General features: G+C 42.7%; 1 protein-coding gene across 7 annotated transcripts in view; it reads right to left on the bottom strand.

The window, feature by feature from the left end:
• Positions 1-20615, bottom strand: part of NGF (nerve growth factor) — a 180064-nt gene that overhangs the window by 64072 nt on the left and 95377 nt on the right. For 3 of the 7 annotated variants that reach the window (XM_069756149.1, XM_069756148.1, XM_069756150.1), the window contains exon 2: positions 19475-20074. The exons of the other annotated variants lie outside the window; for them this stretch is intronic. The gene's annotated coding sequence lies outside the window, so the exon portion shown is untranslated. The remainder of the gene's footprint in view (positions 1-19474; positions 20075-20615) is intronic. 7 annotated transcript variants of the gene reach the window in all.

The following is a 20615-nucleotide window of genomic DNA, read 5'->3' as shown; positions in this document are numbered from 1 at the left end:
CACCTTAAACCTGGTGGTGCAGTGCTTATTGAAAACTTATCCTGGGTTCTCCGACCTGCTCCTCAAAGTGCGTGGACTTTGCTCACATATCCGCTGTTCGCCTGTACACTCCAGCCGTATGCAGACCTATCAGCGGTCTTTGAACCTTCCCCAGCATCGCCTAATCATAGACGTTGCAACAAGGTGGAACTCAACACTGCACATGCTTCAGAGACTGTGCGAACAGAGGCGGGCTGTTATGTTTTTGTGGGAGGATACACATACACGGGCAGGCAGTAGGATGGCAGACATGGAGTTGTCAGGTGTGCAGTGGTCGAAGATACAAGACATGTGTCAAGTCCTTCAGTGTTTTGAGGAATGCACACGGCTGGTTAGTGCAGACAACGCCATAATAAGCATGAGCATCCCCCTAATGTGTCTGCTGATGCAAAGTTTGACGCACATAAAGGATCAAGCGTCTGCACCAGAGGAAGAGGAAAGCCTTGATGACAGTCAGCCATTGTCTGGTCAGGGCAGTGTACAGGACGAGGTAGCGGGCGAAGAGGAGGTGGAGGACGAGGAGGATGATGGGGATGAGTATATTTTTAATGAGGAAGCTTTCCCGGGGGCACTAGAAATTGGTTGCGTGGCAAGGCCGGGTTCTGGTTTTTTGAGGGACACAAGTGACGTAGATTTGCCTGAAACTGCCCCTCAACCAATCACAACCGCAGATTTGACAACTGGAACTTTGGCCCACATGGCGGATTATGCCTTACGTATCCTCAAAAGGGACACACGCATTACTAAAATGATGAACGATGACGATTTCTGGTTGGCCTGCCTCCTTGATCCTCGCTATAAAGGCAAATTGCAAAATATTATGCCACATGAGAACTTGGAACTAATATTAGCAACCAAACAATCAACTCTTGTTGACCGTTTGCTTCAGGCATTCCCAGCACACAGCGCCCATGATCGTTCTCACACGAGCTCCAGGGGGCAGCAGACCAGGAGTGTTAGGGCTGCACACATCAGAAGTGGCGTTGGACAGAGGGGTTTTCTGACCAGGTTGTGGAGTGATTTTGCTATTACCGCAGACAGGACAGGTACTGCTGCATCAATTGAAAGTGACAGGAGACAACATTTGTCCAGTATGGTTACAAACTATTTTTCATCCCTTATCGATGTTCTCCCTCAACCGTCATTCCCATTTGATTACTGGGCATCCAAATTAGACACCTGGCCAAAATTGGCAGAATATGCATTGCAGGAGCTTGCTTGCCCGGCAGCTAGTGTCCTATCAGAAAGAGTATTCAGTGCTGCAGGTTCAATATTAACCGAAAAAAGGACTCGTCTGGCTACCCAAAATGTTGATGATCTAACATTCATTAAAATAAACCACAACTGGATTTCGAATTCTTTTGCCCCACCTTGCCCGGCCGACACCTAGCTTTCCTATGAAAAGCTCTTTCCTGTGGACTACTGTGAATTACTTTTCTAATGTCTTAATTTGCTGCAGCTGATTGTCCAGCATACGACATGTTTACACCTCCCTAAATGGCCAAACTCCCCACACGGGGCCGTGGTATCGCGACTTGGCGAAAGCACCCGTGAGAATGCTGTTTGTCTGAAGAGGTGGGTGTGCCCGCTTTTGGTCGACAGCACTGCCACTGGGTCCCTCATAGTACAGTAAAGTGTCACTGGCGGTGGTGGTGCGCACCCAACGTCAGACACACTGTTGTAACATGAGGGGCCCTGGGCCTGCACCGCCGGCCACAAGAGAGTTCACCCACCCCCAGGTCAAACATTGCTCTACCACTTCCACAGTTATCTCTCACACTTCCACCAATGTTTAGTCTATGCGCTGACATCCTTCCATTCCTGCCACTGACAATACCATTGTGTTGACATGTATGATGGTACTTAACATAGTCAGGGGCAGTGTCCTCTATTTACCAAAGTAAATACTTTGCGCCAAATTAGTAGGTCTGAAACTACGCAGAGGATCCCACCCCTGTACCTAATGATTGCACCCTTTAGTGTTTTCGTTTTGTTTTAATGCGAGACATTCACATTTATTTATTGTTTTGGACTACTAACTGGCAGACACTCATTACAATTGGCCTCCGCTGACCAGACCACTGCTGCCCGTGTACCCCTTGGAACCAATTTTAAATTTCCTACAGCCAGCCCAATTTTATTATGTTAGGACTTCGAAGCCTGTCTGCGGTCCCTCCTTCCACTAGGCCTCCACTGACCTGTCTACTGCTGCCCGTGTACCCCTGGAACCAATTATAAAGTGCCTACAGCCAGTCCAATTTTATTATGTTAGGCCTTCGAAGCCTGTCTGCGGTCCCTCCTTCCACTAGGCCTCCACTGACCATACCACTGCTGCCCGTGTACCCCTGGAACCAATTTTAAATTGCCTACAGCCAGCCCAATTTATTATGTTAGGCCTTCCAAGCCTGTCTGCGGTCCCTCCTTCCACTAGGCCTCCACTGACCAGACCACTGCTGCCCGTGTACCCCTGGAACCAATTATAAAGTGCCTACAGCCATATGTTATTATGTTAGGCCTTAGAAGCCTGTCTGCGGCCCGTTCTTTCTACTACTCCTACACTGACCAGACCACTGCTGCCCGTGTACCCCTGGAACCTATTTAAAAGTGCCTACAGCCCAATTTTTTTTTATGTTAGGCCTTCGAAGCCTGTCTGCGGTCCCTCCTTCCACTAGGCCTCCACTGACCAGACCACTGCTGCCCGTGTACCCCTGGAACCAATTATAAAGTGCCTACAGCCGTATGTTATTATGTTAGGCCTTCGAAGCCTGTCTGCGGTCCGTTCTTTCTACTACTCCTCCACTGACCAGACCACTGCTGCCCGTGTACCCCTGGAACCTATTTAAAAGTGCCTAAAGCCCAATTTTATTATGTTAGGCCTTAGAAGCCTGTCTGCGGCCCGTTCTTTCTACTACTCCTACACTGACCAGACCACTGCTGCCCGTGTACCCCTGGAACCTATTTAAAAGTGCCTACAGCCCAATTTTTTTTTATGTTAGGCCTTCGAAGCCTTTGTGCGGTCCCTCCTTCCACTAGGCCTCCACTGACCAGACCACTGCTGCCCGTGTACCCCTGGAACCAATTATAAAGTGCCTACAGCCATATGTTATTATGTTAGGCCTTAGAAGCCTGTCTGCGGCCCGTTCTTTCTACTACTCCTACACTGACCAGACCACTGCGGCCCGTGTACCCCTGGAACCTATTTAAAAGTGCCTACAGCCCAATTTTTTTTATGTTAGGCCTTCGAAGCCTGTCTGCGGTCCCTCCTTCCACTAGGCCTCCACTGACCAGACCACTGCTGCCCGTGTACCCCTGGAACCAATTATAAAGTGCCTACAGCCAGTCCAATTTTATTATGTTAGGCCTTCGAAGCCTGTCTGCGGTCCGTTCTTTCTACTACTCCTCCACTGACCAGACCACTGCTGCCCGTGTACCCCTGGAACCTATTTTTAATTGCATAGAGCATCCTTTTTTTAATAGTAGGCGTACAAAGTCTGTCTGCGGTCCACTATTGAAATTGTCCTCCACTGCCCAGTGCAATGCTGCCTGTGTACCCCTGTAACCTTTTTTAAGCTGCAGTGAGCCACATTTTTGGTTTAAGGCCTACTACCTGTGTCTGTCTGCGCCACTCAATACAGCTGTCTTCCTTTGAAAAAAGCAGAGCGTCAATAGTCTTGTTTTCAGCCTCTAGGAATTGTAAAACTGCATTGGGGCTACAACTTTGGTAGGGCCTACTAACGGTGTCTGCCGCCCCAAGGAGTGCCCCATGTTTCGTCCACATTGCTTTGATCTTCCTACTCTCGTTTAGTTGTTGTTGCAAACTACACTGCATTAGGCCTACAAATTTGGTATGGGGTGTAGAGAGACGGTGTGTTACACTCCAAGGTGTTCCCCATGTTTCGTCCACACTGCTTCGATCTTCCTACTCTCGTTTAGTAGTTGGTGAAAACTACACTGCATTAGGCCTACAAATTTGGTATGGGGTGTAGAGAGATGGTGTGTTACACTCCAAGGTGTTCCCCATGTTTCGTCCACACTGCTTCGATCTTCCTACTCTCGTTTAGTAGTTGGTGAAAACTACACTGCATTAGGCCTACAAATTGGGTATGGGGTGTAGAGACGGTGTCTTCCGCTCCAAGGTGTTCTCCAGGTTGCCTTTCCTAAGCTTCTATCTTCAGGTTCTTGTTAAATAGTGCATAAATGGAACAACTGCATTTGGCGTACTAGTTGGTTTGGGGCCTACTAACAGTGTCTGCCGCTCCTTGCTTTTCTCCTGGTTTCCTGTCCTGAAATTCCATTTTCAGGCTCTCGTTAAGTAGTTGTTAATGTTAGACTGCATTTGGCCTACTAGTTGGGTTGGGGCCTACTATCGGTGTCTGCCACTCCTTGCTGTTCTTCTCCACTGAACAAAGCTGTGCCGCCTGTTTACTACTGTTGCCAATTTTGAACTGCATTTCGACTACTTACTGATTTGGGCCTACTCTCTGTGTCAGCCTCTCATTCCAGTTGTCCTCCACTGCAATGCCCCCTGATTAGTTCTGTGTTACCAATTTTGAACTGCATTTAGCCCACTTTATTCTTTGGGCCTATATCTGTGTTTCCTTCTCATCCTGCCCATTGCCCAGCCAGTGATAGATGAGTCTGCTGGTACATTGACCCATAACGCAACATTTCCCGTGCACGCTACACTGCAAGATTGTGACCCTGCTGAAAGTCAGGTCCCCCTTCCCGCATACCATACCACCTTACACGGGGACAAAGAGGAAGGTGCAGATGAAAGTGCAGGTTCCTTCATCAGGTGGGGGGAGGAATACTAGTTGGCGATGTCACTGGCACAGGGCCTCTCATAGTACGCAAAAGTGTTGCTGCCGGTGGGAGGCGCCCCCGCCGTGCAAACACACCGCTGTACTCTGAGGGGCCCTGTGCCAGTGCCAATGCCAACGAGTGGGCCCCCCCTGCTTGCTCAGGATCACAGCACTTGCAAAGTTGAAATACTTACCTCTCCCTGCTCCACTGCCGTGACGTGGTCCAGATTTACTGGGCCCACTAATTACTTGAACCAGCTCTACCCCCCACAACTTTAGCCAAATGACCCCCAATTTCAAATGCCTTCCAATTATTATACGCTAAATTACGATTGACAAGCTTCTGTAACAAGAATGGATGTTTTTGCCTTTAAAATGGGCAGTGTAGGTGTTTTCCTGGCCTCCACTCACTGCCGACTATGTTCCCCCATTGACTTGCATTGGGTTTCGTGTTTCGGTCGATACCCGACTTTTCGCGATAATCGGCCGATTCCACTCGACTCGACTTTTAAGATAGTCGGGTTTCGCGAAACACGGCTCGACTCCAAAAAGGTCAAGGTTGCTCAACCCTAATGCTGAGCATTACATTTCTATGATACACTTATGTGATATACTGTGCAGACTGACGTCTTGGCAGACTTTTGTTATACAATATATGTGCAACAAAGTGCATTCAGGTGTGAAGCAGAGGGAAGTGGTCTTTGCTCCTCTTGGTCAGATAATTAAGAGAGCCAGATGTATATGATCAAGGCAGAGAAAACAAGGTCATAAATAATATTGGGGATATTGCATGGTTCAGTTGAAAAGCATACCAAGTTTTGTGACAGACTGAGATAGGAAAGTTCAGTTTGGAAAAGCTGAATGACATACAGTGGGGCAAAAAAGTATTTAGTCAGTCAGCAATAGTGCAAGTTCCACCACTTAAAAAGATGAGAGGCGTCTGTAATTTACATTATAGGTAGACCTCAACTATGGGAGACAAACTGAGAAAAAAATATCCAGACAATCACATTGTCTGTTTTTTTAACATTTTATTTGCATATTATGGTGGAAAATAAGTATTTGGTCAGAAACAAAATTTCATCTCAATACTTTGTAATATATCCTTTGTTGGCAATGACAGAGGTCAAACGTTTTCTGTAAGTCTTCACAAGGTTGCCACACACTGTTGTTGGTATGTTGGCCCATTCCTCCATGCAGATCTCCTCTAGAGCAGTGATGTTTTTGGCTTTTCGCTTGGCAACACGGACTTTCAACTCCCTCCAAAGGTTTTCTATAGGGTTGAGATCTGGAGACTGGCTAGGCCACTCCAGGACCTTGAAATGCTTCTTAAGAAGCCACTCCTTCGTTGCCCTGGCGGTGTGCTTTGGATCATTGTCATGTTGAAAGACCCAGCCACGTTTCATCTTCAATGCCCTTGCTGATGGAAGGAGGTTTGCACTCAAAATCTCACGATACATGGCCCCATTCATTCTTTCATGTACCCGGATCAGTCGTCCTGGCCCATTTGCAGAGAAACAGCCCCAAAGCATGATGTTTCCACCACCATGCTTTACAGTAGGTATGGTGTTTGATGGATGCAACTCAGTATTCTTTTTCCTCCAAACACGAGAAGTTGTGTTTCTACCAAACAGTTCCAGTTTGGTTTCATCAGACCATAGGACATTCTCCTAAAACTCCTCTGGATCATCCAAATGCTCTCTAGCAAACTTCAGACGGGCCCGGACATGTACTGGCTTAAGCAGTGGGACACGTCTGGCACTGCAGGATCTGAGTCCATGGTGGCGTAGTGTGTTACTTATGGTAGGCCTTGTTACATTGGTCCCAGCTCTCTGCAGTTCATTCACTAGGTCCCCCCGCGTGGTTCTGGGATTTTTGCTCACCGTTCTTGTGATCATTCTGACCCCACGGGGTGGGATTTTGCGTGGAGCCCCAGATCGAGGGAGATTATCAGTGGTCTTGTATGTCTTCCATTTTCTAATTATTGCTCCTACTGTTGATTTATTCACTCCAAGCTGGTTGGCTATTGCAGATTCAGTCTTCCCAGCCTGGTGCAGGGCTACAATTTTGTTTCTGGTGTCCTTTGACAGCTCTTTGGTCTTCACCATAGTGGAGTTTGGAGTCAGACTGTTTTTGAGGGTGTGCACAGGTGTCTTTTTATACTGATAACAAGTTTAAACAGGTACCATTACTACAGGTAATGAGTGGAGGAAAGAGGAGACTCTTAAAGAAGAAGTTACAGGTCTGTGAGAGCCAGAAATCTTGATTGTTTGTTTCTGACCAAATACTTATTTTCCACCATAATATGCAAATAAAATGTTAAAAAACAGACAATGTGATTTTCTGGATTTTTTTTTCTCAGTTTGTCTCCCATAGTTGAGGTCTACCTATGATGTAAATTACAGACGCCTCTCATCTTTTTAAGTGGTGGAACTTGCACTATTGCTGACTGACTAAATACTTTTTTGCCCCACTGTACCTGCAGGGAGAATTGATAAATATACATGCTGATTAGAGTGCGATGATGTCAGATGGCAGGGTACAATCTCCTTACATCATTCTGGAATTAATTCTGAGCATTACACTTCTATGATACACTTATGTGATACACTGAGCAGACGGACGTCTTGGCAGACTTATGCTGCATCTGAGGTATCCCAAGTGGAATATCAGCATAAGGCCACATGCACACATTCAGTATTTGGTGAGTTTTTCTACCCCAGTATTTGGAAGCCAAAACCAGGAATGGGTGAAAAATGCTGAAGTGGTGCAAATGTTTCTATTATGCTTTTCCTCTGACCGTTCCACTCCTGGTTTTGGCTTACAAATACTGGGGTAAAAAACTCACCAAATACTCAATGTGTGCATGTGGCTTTAAGGTGAATAAGGTAGTTACCAGGCATCTTGAAATGAAAAGACCTCTGCTTTATATATCAGTGTTCAGAGACACTTATAAGGTATGCAGATCAGCAGTGTAAAAGTAGAGTAGATATGATGTATCCCACTCCGATACAAAAACACATACAAAATGGTATAGACATTTATCATAAATAGCTGCAGTAAGTACTCATCTATACAACCTTGATTACTGCTGCTCTCCAGACTTATTTATTTTTTTGTCTGCCACACGGTTACAGAAATATGGGCCTTTTTGTTTAGTACTAACTTTTATGGTCTTTAGGAAAAGGGCATGGCTCACAGGACTCTCCAAGGGGCATGTCTTTATACTGTTCTGCAAATCTACACAGTGATTCAACACTCCTTTGGTTTAGACCTTAAAAAAACAGCACCAAATAAAATGACCCAGATCTCTACAACGATATTAAATAATTACAAAAAACACCCTCAGGGGAGCAGCAGGAATAAAATAAAACCAGAAATTGCCCATTTCTGACTGATTATAGATTTGTCTATAGAGGACCTGTCACTAATATTTTTAGACAGCATATTATTATATTGGGTCAGTAATACATTTATTTTCTACAAATCTTTGTCAAAGGGCATCAGTAAGCACATTTTTCAAAAGCAATATTTAAGACTGAAAGTTTAACAACAATTGTTATATGTGATAAATTAATACCACAATGGGAAGATTTTATATTTTAGAAAATTCTCAGGTTGATTCTTAAGCCAGGAAGAGACATGTTGAGACACCAAGTAGCACAATGAATCGGTAAAGGGTTTGAGAAATACAGTAACGTATACCATTTCTCCTTATAAGTGCACATTTCCAAAGACTTTTACTAAATGATCTGTCTGCTGGAACGAATACAAAAAAACACAAAAGGAGTCTTCACAATGATTTCACCGTGAATAATTTCTAACTGAAATATGATAACATGCTATAGCTACGTTTCTGCTAAAGGTCTTTTGATTGCAAAATAACTTTCTGAATTTGCTTATAGCCAATTTCCGTGAAATTGAAACACAAGAGGCCTTCGGTATAAGATTATTTAATTGGTAATTGCTTATCCTATCATGAATTTGAGTGAGGGTGCATGCACACAGCAGGCAAGTGCATGGACAGCTTACTGCTGTTTGACTCTATACATATTTGAAAGATTCTCCATTGGAAATGGACATGCATGCCACAACTTTTTGTTTTATTTGTCTCATACGGAGTCGAACTAAAAAAACAAAAACAAAACTGTATAACTCCTCATGAAATTGAAATTGAAATTGATGGCCTCATGTATCTTTAGGTCAGCCCTATTGTAAATCCCTAGGAATTAAGCCAGTCATATGTAGTTGCACATACAATCAATTACTCTCTTGAATGCAGGGGTCCAAATGTTTTGCATGTGGTAGCTCAGTCATTATTAAACCAAGTTAGGCTGGTTTCACATTTGCGTTTTTTTGGGTGCGTTTTTGCGGTAAAAAACGCAAAAAAACGCATGGTGAAAAAACGCATGTAAACGCATGCAAACGCTGCGTTTTTTTGACGCATGCGTTTTTGCATGTGGTGTAAAAAATGCGGCGTTTTACCGTGTTTACATGCGTTTTTTCATGCGTTTGCGTTTTTTAAACGCATGCTGAGAAATGTGTGACAGCTGCCAATCATTAAAAAAAAGTAAAAAACCCACTATAAACAGAAATAGTTAGGGGTAGGGGTAGGGTTAGGGGTAGGGATCATAACCCTAACCCTAACCCTAACCCTAAGGGATCCTAACCCTAACCCTACCCCTAACCCTAAGGGATCCTAACCCTAACCCTACCCCTAACCCTAACCATAAAGGGGTTAGGGTTAGGGTTAGGGGTAGGGTTAGGGGTAGGGTTAGGATCCCTTAGGGTTAGGGTTAGGGGTAGGGTTAGGGGTAGGGTTAGGGTTAGGGGTAGGGTTATGGTTAGGGGTAGGGTTAGGGTTAGGGTTAGGGGTAGGGTTAGGATCCCTTTATCACCCTTACGTTGGGTGGTGGCATATTAGTGTGTTTTCAGGGTTTTTAATAAAAAACGCATGCGTTTTTTAACGCAAAAAACGCATGCACCAAAAAACGCATGCGTCCCCATTGACTCCAATGCATTTTTTGACACAAAAAAAACGCATGAAAACGCATGCGGTTTTTTTTGGTCCAAAAAACGCTTCTAAAAATACTACAAGTAGCATTTTAGAAAAAAAACGCATGCAGTTAAAAAACGCATGCGTTGCAAAACGCGACCAAACGCATACACAAAAAAAGCATGCGTTTTCAATGTTAAATATAGGGAAAAAAAACGCATGCGTTTTTTTGAAAAAAAACGCAGCAGACAAAAACGCAAGTGTGAAACCAGCCTTAGATAACATGCCCAGTGGTGAGAATTAATAAAAGAACCATCAATGCCTTGTAATATTCTGTGTGATTTTATGTAAAACTTTCATGTACAACCACCACAAGCCCTGCATATAAAAGATCATTGCCCTTCCCACATACATTTCTTTATTACCATCACTGACAAAAAATGTACTATTTTTTTCTCCAAATAAAACCTCACCACTAGGGTTGAGCGACTTTTACTTTTTTAAGGTCGAGTCCGGTTTTGCAAAACCCGACTTTCTCAAAAGTCGAGTCGAGTGAAATCAGCCGATTATCGCGAAAAGTCGGGGCCGGGGATCGACCGAAACACGAAACCCAACATGTGGAATTATATACTAAACAAAAAAGTGTGAAACAACTGAAATTATGTCTTATATTCTAGGTTCTTCAAAGTGGCCACCTTTTGCTTTAATTACTGCTTTGCATTTTCTTGATGATCTTCAAGAGGTAGTCACCGGGAATCGTCTTCCAACAATCATGAAGGACTTCCCAGAGATGCTTAGCACTTGTTGGCCCTTTTGCCCTCACTCTGCGGTCCAGCTCACCCCAAACCATCTCGATTGGGTTCAGGCCTGGTGGTCATCTGGCGTAGCACCCTATCACTCTCCTTCTTCATCAAATAGCCCTTACACAGCCTGGAGGTGTGTTTAGGGTCATTGTCCTGTTGAAAAATAAATGATGGTCCAACTAAATGCAAACCGGATGGAATAACATGCCGCTGCAAGATGCTGTGGTAGCCATGCTGGTTCAGTTTGCCTTCAATTTTGAATAAATCCACAACAGTGTCACCAGCAAAGCACCCCCCACACCATCACACCTCCTCCTCCATGCTTCATGGTGGGAACCAGGCATGTAGCATCCATCCGTTCATCTTTTATGCGTCGCACAAAGACACGGTGGTTGGAACCAAAGATCTCAAATTTGGACTCATCAGACCAAAGCACAGATTTCCACTGGTCTAATGTCCATTCCTTGTGTTCTTTAGCCCAAACAAGTCTCTTCTGCTTGTTGCCTGTCCTTAGCAGTGGTTTCCTAGCAGCTATTTTACCATGAAGGCCTGCTGCACAAAGTCTCCTCTTAACAGTTGTTGTAGAGATGTGTCTGCTGCTAGAACTCTGTGTGGCATTGACATGGTCTCTAATCTGAGCTGCTGTAAACCTGCGATTTCTGAGGCTGGTGACTCGGATAAACTTATCCTCAGAAGCAGAGGTGACTATTGGTCTTCCTTTCCTGGGGCGGTCCTCATGTGAGCTAGTTTCTTTGTAGCGCTTGATGGTTTTTGCCACTGCACTTGGGGACACTTTCAATGTTTGCCCAATTTTTCAGACTGACTGACCTTCATTTCTTAAAGTAATGATGGCCACTCGTTTTTCTTTACTTAGATGCATTTTTCTTGCCATAACACAAATTCTAACAGTCTATTTAGTAGGACTAGCAGCTGTGTATCCACAACACAACTGATGGTCCAACCCCATTTATAGGGCAAGAAATCCCACTTATTAAACCTGACAGGGCACACCTGTGAATTGAAAACCATTCCCGGTGACTACCTCTTGAACTTCATCAAGAGAATGACAAGAGTTTGCAAAGCAGTCATCAAAGCAAAAGGTGGCTACTTAGAAGAACCTAGAATATAAGACATAATTTCAGTTGTTTCACAATTTTTTGTTAAGTATATAATTCCACATGTGTTAATTCATAGTTTTGATGCTTCAGTGTGAATGTACAATTTTCATAGTCATGAAAATACAGAAAAATCTTTAAATGAGGAGGTGTGTCCAAACTTTTGTTTTGTCATTGAGACATATATATATATATATATATATATATATATACAGTGCCTACAAGTAGTATTCAACCCCCTGCAGATTTAGCAGGTTTACACATTTGGAATTAACTTGGCATTGTGACATTTGGACTGTAGATCAGCCTGGAAGTGTGAAATGCACTGCAGCAAAAAATAATGTTATTTCTTTGTTTATTTTTTTTTTAAATTGGTAAAAGTTTTTTCAGAGGGTCATTTATTATTCAACCCCTCAACCCACCAGAATTCTGTTTGTTTCCCCTAAAGTATTAAGAAGTAGTTCAGGCGCAAAGAACAATGAGCTTCACATGTTTGGATTAATTATCTCTTTTTCCAGCCTTTTCTGACTATTTAAGACCCTCCCCAAACTTGTGAACAGCACTCAAACATGGTCAACATGGGAAAGACAAAGGAGCATTCCAAGGCCATCAGAGACAAGATCGTGGAGGATCACAAGGCTGGCAAGGGGTACAAAACCCTTTCCAAGGAGTTGGGCCTACCTGTCTCCACTGTTGGGAGCATCATCCGGAAGTGGAAGGCTTATGGAACTACTGTTAACCTTCCACGGCCTGGACAGCCTTTGAAAGTTTCCTCCCGTGCCGAGGCCAGGCTTGTCCGAAGAGTCAAGGCTAACCCAAGGACAACAAGGAAGGAGCTCCAGGAAGATCTCATGGCAGTGGGGACATTGGTTTCAGTCAATACCATAAGTAACGTAATCCACCACAATGGTCTCCGTTCCAGACGAGCCCGTAAGGTACCTTTACTTTCAAAGCGTCATGTCAAGGCTCGTCTACAGTTTGCTCATGATCACTTGGAGGACTCTGAGACTGACTGGTTCAAGGTTCTCTGGTCTGACGAGACCAAGATCGAGATCTTTGGTGCCAACCACACACATGACGTTTGGAGACTGGATGGCACTGCATACGACCCCAAGAATACCATCCCTACAGTCAAGCATGGTGGTGGCAGCATCATGCTGTGGGGCTGTTTCTCAGCCAAGGGGCCTGGCCATCTGGTCCGCATCCATGGGAAGATGGATAGCACGACCTACCTGGAGATTTTGGTCAAGAACCTCCGCTCCTCAATCAAGGATCTTAAGATGGGTCGTCATTTCATCTTCCAACAAGACAACGACCCAAAGCACACAGCCATGAAAACCAAGGCCTGGTTCAAGAGGCAAAAAATCAAGGTGTTGCAGTGGCCTAGTCAGTCTCCTGACCTTAACCCAATTGAAAACTTGTAGAAGGAGCTCAAGATTAAAGTCCACATGAGACACCCAAAGACCCTAGATAGCTTGGAGAAGATCTGCATGGAGGAGTGGGCCAAGATAACTCCAGAGACCTGTGGCGGCCTGATCAGGTCTTATAAAAGACGATTATTAGCTGTAATTGCAAACAAAGGTTATTCCACAAAATATTAAACCTAGGGGTTGAATAATAATTGACCCACACTTTTATGTTTAAAATTTATAAAAATTTAACTGAGCAACAAAACTTTTTGGTTTGTAAGATTTATGCATCTGTTAATAAATCCTGCTCTTGTTTGAAGTTTGAAGGCTCTAACTTATTTGCATCTTATTAAACCTGCTAAATCTGCAGGGGGTTGAATACTACTTGTAGGCACTGTATATATATTTATATTTACTTCAGCGCGATATAGCAGAAAAGCCGGTAATTCAATTGCCAGCTTTTCATTTTTCCTTCCTAAACCGGACATGATATGAGACATGGTTTACATACAGTAAACCATGTTATATTCCCATTTTTGCATATTAATGCAATGTTAGTAGTGTGTATGTGCAAAATTTGGGCGCTGTAGCTATTAAATTTAAGGGTTAAATCGCGGAAAAAATTGGCATGGGCTCCCGCGCAATTTTCTCCACCAGAATGGTAAAGCCAGTGACTGAGGGCAGATATTAATAGCCTAGAGAGGGTCCACGGTTATTGGCCCCCCCTGGCTAAAAACATCTGCCCCCAGCCATCCCAGAAAAGGCACATCTGGAAGATGCGCCTATTCAGGCACTTGGCCACTCTCTTCCCACTCCCGTGTAGCGGTGGGATATGGGATATGGGGTAATGAAGGGTTAATGTCACCTTGCTATTGTAAGGTGACATTAAGCCAGATTAATAATGGAGAGGTGTCAATTATGACACCTATCCATTATTAATCCAATAATATGAAATGGTTAAAAAAACACACGCACAATATTGCAAAGTATTTTAATGAAATAAACACACAGGTTGTTGTAATATTTTATTCCACTCTCAATCCACCTGAAGACCCTCAACCTGTAACAAAATAAAAATAATAAACCAACAATATCCCATACCATCCGATGATCTGTCACGTCCCATGATGTAAATCCATCACAGGACTATTACAAGGAACTAAACAAGTTGGTATCTTGTCTGCCCGATTAATTCATAAGAGCCAATGACCTGATACCAGAAAGTCCAAGAACAGGGACATTCTACATGCTTCCCAAAATCCACAAATCTGGAAATCCAGGAAGACCTATTATTTCATGTGTGGGCACCCTTACTGAGCAGGTATCTGGATGGGTAGTTGGTATTCTTTAACCCCTGGTAAAGGATACACCCAGCTTCATTCAGGACACAACTGACCTATTGAATAAACTATCAGCAATAGGTCCTCTACCAGAAGGACCACCATGGATGTGGAATCTTTGTACTCCAATATCCCACACCAGGATGGATTAAATGCCTGCAAATTCTTCCTGGAAAACACAGGGACTGATGCATATTTTGTGGTGAAACTTATAAAATTCATCCTCACCCACAATTATTTTGAATTTGACAAGAAGATCTATCTACAGGAGACTGGCACAGCAATGGGAAGTAAATTGGCCCCACATTAGGCAAATCTTTCATGGCCAAGCTTGAAATCGACTTTTTGTCCTCATGTCCCATCAGGCCTCTGGCCTACTACCGCTACATTGATGATATTTTAATCATCTGGACGGAGTCTGAGCCAAAGCTAAAGACGTTCCATGAACAGTTTAATCAATTTTATCCTACCATCAACTTGACACTCAACTACTCCTGCACTGAAATTAACTTTTTGGACACCATCATTAAGCTGCAGAACAATAAAATAGAGACATCCCTGTATCAGAAGCCAATCGACTGTCCAACATACCTTAAATGGGACAGTTTCCATCCAAAACACATAAAAAACTCTATTGTCTACAGCCAAGTCATCAGATACAATCGTATATGGTCCAACCCCATGGATAGGGATGAACACCTTGGTCGCCTCAGAAAGACGTTTTTGAATCAGGGCTACCATCCAAGAACAATTGAAAACCAGATTACAAGAGCCACCAGAATATCAAGGAATCACCTGCTACATTACAAAGCTAAAGAAGAACATAACCGGCTACCTCTAGTAGTTACCTACAATCCGAATCTGGAGGTGCTGAGGGGAGCTGCACGGAAATTACAACCTTTACTACAAAAAGATGCCTGCTTACAATCCATTTTTCCAGACCCCCCACTACTGTGTTTTAGGCAGCCCCCAAATCTAAGAAGCATCATTGTCAAGAGCTCCCTGTCCTCTCCAACTAGTGCAGGTACCTTTCCTTGCAACCAGAAAAAATGTAAAACCTGTCCATTTATAATGACCACGGACAAGATAAAGATCCCCAATTCACATCAGGACTACAAGATACCAGGTACTTTCAGCTGCATCACTTCTTATGTGGTGTACCTAATTATTTGTACTAAATGTCCAACTGGGGGTCTGTATGTGGGGGAAACAGGGCAGAAACTGAAAACATGGATGAACTCTCATCGCCATACAATAAGAGAAAAAAGAATGGATCTACCTGTGGCAATACATTTCTGTCTCCCAAATCATAACATTATGGACATGAAAATACTTGTGTTGAAAGGTAGCTTCAAATCTCAGAGAGACAGAAGAGTCTGGGAATATAAACTGATGACGACTAGGGTTGAGCGAAACAGGTCGAAATTTTTCAAAAGTCGCCGACTTTTGGCAAGGTCGGGTTTCATGAAACCCGACCCGACCCCTGTGTGGGGTCGGCCATGAAGTCGGCGATCTTTTGAATCTAGAATCGGAATTCCGATACCGATTCCCGATATGTTTAAGATATCGGAAATTGGTATCGGAATTCAGATTTAAGTGTAAAATAAAGAATTAAAATAAACAATATCGCAATACTTACCCTCTGACGCGCCCTGGTACTAACCGGGAACCTTCCTTCCTTAGAATCAGCCTTCCAGGACCTTGCGGTGACGTCGCGGTGACGTCGCGGCTTGTGATTGGCCGCGCGGCCGCCCATGTGACCGCTCGCGCGACCAATCACAAGCTGCGATGTCACCGCGACATCACCGAAGGTCCTGGAAGGGCTGATTCTTAGGAAGGAAGGCTGCCGGAAAGAAGCAGGGCGCGTCCGAGGGTGAGTATATACCTAATAGGAATATACTCACCCTCGGACGCGCCCTGCTTCTTTCCGGCAGCCTTCCTTCCTAAGAATCAGCCTTTCCAGGACCTTCGGTGACGTCGCAGTTTGTGATTGGTCGCGCGAGTGGTCACATGGGCGGCTGCGCGGCCAATCACAAGCCGCGACGTCACCGCGACGTCACCGCAAGGTCCTGGAAGGCTGATTCTAAGGAAGGAAGGTTCCCGGTAAGTACCAGGGCGCGTCAGAGGGTAAGTATGGCGATATTTTTTATTTTAATTCTTTATTTTACACTAAAATATGGATCGCAGGGCCTGAAGGAGAGTTTCCGCTCCTTCAGACCCTGGGAACCATGGAAACCCAATGCACTGCATTGGGTTTCGAGTTTCGGCCGACCCCGACCCCGACTTTTTTATAGGATCGGCCGATTTCACTCGACCCGACTTTTGAAAAAGTCGGGTTTCGTGAAACCCGACCCGATCCTATAAAAGTAAAGGTCGCTCAACTCTAATGACGACCTTTGACAGCCTTAGTGGAGGAATGAATGTGTCACATGGATTTATGTCTTTTTATATCAACTAAGGAACCTGCCCCTCAGAATAGAAGGGGTCATCACAACAGAGACCCTAATCAGAGGACAATAAAACATTCCTTATCTAAGAGCTGGCCCAATATTTATGGACATAACTGTTTATCACTCATGGTAATTCTGCTTCATGTCACCTGTCTTATCCATGGTTTTCCCCCCTTTTTTTTTCTGTGCTATATTGTGCATAAATATCTGATTCTTCAGAATTTGTTTCAGTCTTTGCCTGATGAAGAGACCTGTGTAGTCTTGAAAGCTTGCAATTTGTTACCATCTTTTCAGTTAGCCATTAAAAGGTATCAACCACTGAGGACTCTCAATTCTCAATATTTTTCTTTCTTGCAATATGAATTTATTCAAACTAGCCCATTCAAAACAGAAAAAAACCAACGTTTTGGCCAAATAAGGTCTTTGTCAAGGTATATCTGTAGGTGGAGGATCAAGAGTGTTGCACAAGCAGTCTCATCATGGCCATAATTCTATTTCCTTACTTTTAACTTAATGCATCAATATACATGGCATGCACCATATAAATTTTTAGCTGGGCCCAGCATACTCTGAAAGTTTGCAGCGAAAGGTATTTCTGGTGTAATTGCACATTTTCAACTGGTGAGTCACAATTCTCCTGAATTTTGAGTGTCACACCATCACAATAACACAGACTTCTATCCTCCATTTTCTGACACTGCTATTTCTGCTGATTGTAAACAGGAAGTCAGAAGAGAAAAGATCACCTACATCTCTACCTATCCACTGCAGCCTAAGATATTCATAAGAAATTATCAAGGAAATTCAGGTAAGCTCAATTCTTCATAAAGACAGTAGACATACTTGCCAACTGTCCTTAAACATACACAAGGCTCACAGGACTGACCTTTTGGACAGGTTGGCAAGTCCTTTAGGCAACACAAACCTCCTGCATGGAGTGCCCCAATGACCAGACACTTAGTGGGCAAGAATGAGCTCATTTTCTACACCAACTATCACAACTATTGTGTGTTCTTGTGACAGCATACAGCATACAGTATTTATTTCTCTGTTGCAATTGGTCCCTTTACACTTTACAGATATAGATATTAAATATTTGCAAAAAAACTTTAGTCCACAACATAACTTTTAAAACAAAAACAGTAAGAAACAAGATAAAAGATAAATAGGAAAAAAAACAGAAAAAAAATACAAAAGCCAAAACAGAAAATCTATCACATTGCCTGAACATCATCATGTTTCATTTTGATTTGTACTATAACAGTTAATCCCTTTTAGCCTGGGAAAACACTTCTCACAGTTCACATTCCATTTTTTAACTCCTTGTTGTAGAAGTTATTATTATTATTATTATTATTATTATTATTATTATTATTATATGTTTTCAACCCCATACTACTTTTCAGTAGATTTCCAATTATTTAAAGGGACTGTCAAATTGCAGCCAACTACTTTTAAAATGTGTTCCTCCTTAGTAAATAGGCAATCAAGTTTGTTTCTAGTAACAAATTCCATTGATGCATTTTACAGTGAATCATATTCATAATCTCTGAAGTCACATTGGTAAACAGAGCTCCATTTTAACGCATAAGATGAACGCTCATTAGAGAAATTTGACCACCAACAATTAAACAAATGCTGGTTCACAATACTACAGTTTAAGGTATACACTTCACAGCATGTGACATGGGCAATAACTGCAAGGGATAATTTATCTCCTTTGACTCAATCTTGCACCTTTGTTATAGGCTACATAGTGAGCATAAATCACACCCAAACACAGTCCACACCCCCCACTCAAACACATGGGGTGATGAGTCCAAAAATATGTGTGTGTAAAGATAGATAGATAGATAGATAGATAGATAATTATTGGCCAACTGTCATAAAGCCATACACTTTCTGAAAGGCTATGGATTCTTTAGAACAAATGGACCAACCTTATTAAAATAGTAAGCTTTATTATAAAAAAATACAGTGCTTATAAGAAAATTATTCTTCTGTTTCCTTGAGGGAAGGAGAAAGGATTAATGGGTCACATCCAGGTGAAGCTGACCTCCACATGCGAACACATTTCCCTTATGTAACCTATATTTTTATTCACTAGGTCCTTGGCTCAAGTTTCTAGGATGGCCTAGTTTGTAATATTTAAATTCCAGATCTGTGACTGGACTGTGAGCTAATTAGGAGCGAGAACCTTGAATATTAAATACCTTGCTTCTTCCAGCCCCTCACTATAGTAAATAGAAAATGCACAGCCGAGCCACAAAGGACCATCTGCCCAAGCTATAAAGCTCAGGCTCACCAAGCTAAGATGTAAGTAATGACAGCTTCTGTAGTCTCAGGGACCCTTCAAGGTTCCGAGTTCCTGTAGTAAGAGTAAATAAAGGTTATGCTTTTTTTGTAGTGTCAATCATATGAATGGCAAATTTAAACTAATGTCATTTGTTTGACGTTATAATTTCCCTTACATACAGTAATTATTATAGCTACTAGTAAGTCCATATGACTCATTTTTACCTCAGATCTTACAAATCTTCTACTTCATTCTTGCACCTCCTTTTGCCAGTCTAAAAACAGGCTCACCTTCTAAGGGAGAGGGGCAAAAACAGTGGAGTAGCATATAAATGCATAGAAGAAGTATTGAAAAGCTCATGTGAATGTCAGTGTTCTAAGCATTAAAAATAAATGTTTATATATCATAGACAACTAAAACTAATAGAAGAATATAAAGAGAAGTCAAGAGTTAAAGCTAACAAACATTCAAGACTAGAAAAGTATGCAAAAAATGTCATAACCACTAAGAATAAAAAAGCCTTCAGTTAATCAAATGCATTTGGTTTACTTTGAAAAGTATTTCATGTGTTTTGGGAGGTCTTGCTAGATGATAAAAGTTGAAGTTTTACAAACTAGAAAAAAATTGATCAAACACTACATTGCAAAACTTGGGTACATCCAGATAAAAAGTGCTCATGGGCTGTATTATCAGTGAAATAGAGCTGATAAAGGGGACAGTATGGTTGGAAACATAGAGTAAATGCCTTAAATTGGTCATACACCGGAAATTTTAGTTTTCTAAGCGACTTATCTTTCTTGGTTAGTCTGTAAATGTTGTCATTCCTGAAATAAAGAGACAAATTGACAGTCTTGGCTTCTACCTTGATATATGATATAGGCTTATCAATAGGAAACAAAAATGTTGATTGGCACAAACAAGTATTACTATCAACTGTGTTTGACAAAGAGAAAATAATGTCTAGCACATCGATCCCATTTTTCTAAAACTGATTTGTGGTCAGTATCGGACACAGTCTTTCATGTCACAGACTGTCATCACTAAGAGGCCAACATCACTCATAATACATGGCAAAACCACTACTATAAGTGGTTTTGCTTGTGCCACATTTAATCAAGAACATAGAAACTCAGAGGTCGAAAAATTGTGTTAGGCTGGTTTTACACTTGCCATGTTTTTTTGGCCTGTTATTGGGGCCCTTAATTCATTTCTATGGGGCCGCAAAAATGGGTTGCAAAAATTAGTAGGAGCGCCGTACACCTTAAGTGGTTGAGGGCTGAATTTGCGGCCATGAAAAAATATCAAGCTTGCTCGATATATTTCACGGCTTACGGACACGGGCCCCATTGAAAATCAATGGGACCT

This window comes from Ranitomeya imitator, chromosome 3 (assembly GCF_032444005.1).
Source record: "Ranitomeya imitator isolate aRanImi1 chromosome 3, aRanImi1.pri, whole genome shotgun sequence".
NCBI classification, from domain to species: Eukaryota; Metazoa; Chordata; class Amphibia; order Anura; family Dendrobatidae; genus Ranitomeya; species Ranitomeya imitator.
This window is presented reverse-complemented; position numbering and strand designations above follow the sequence as displayed.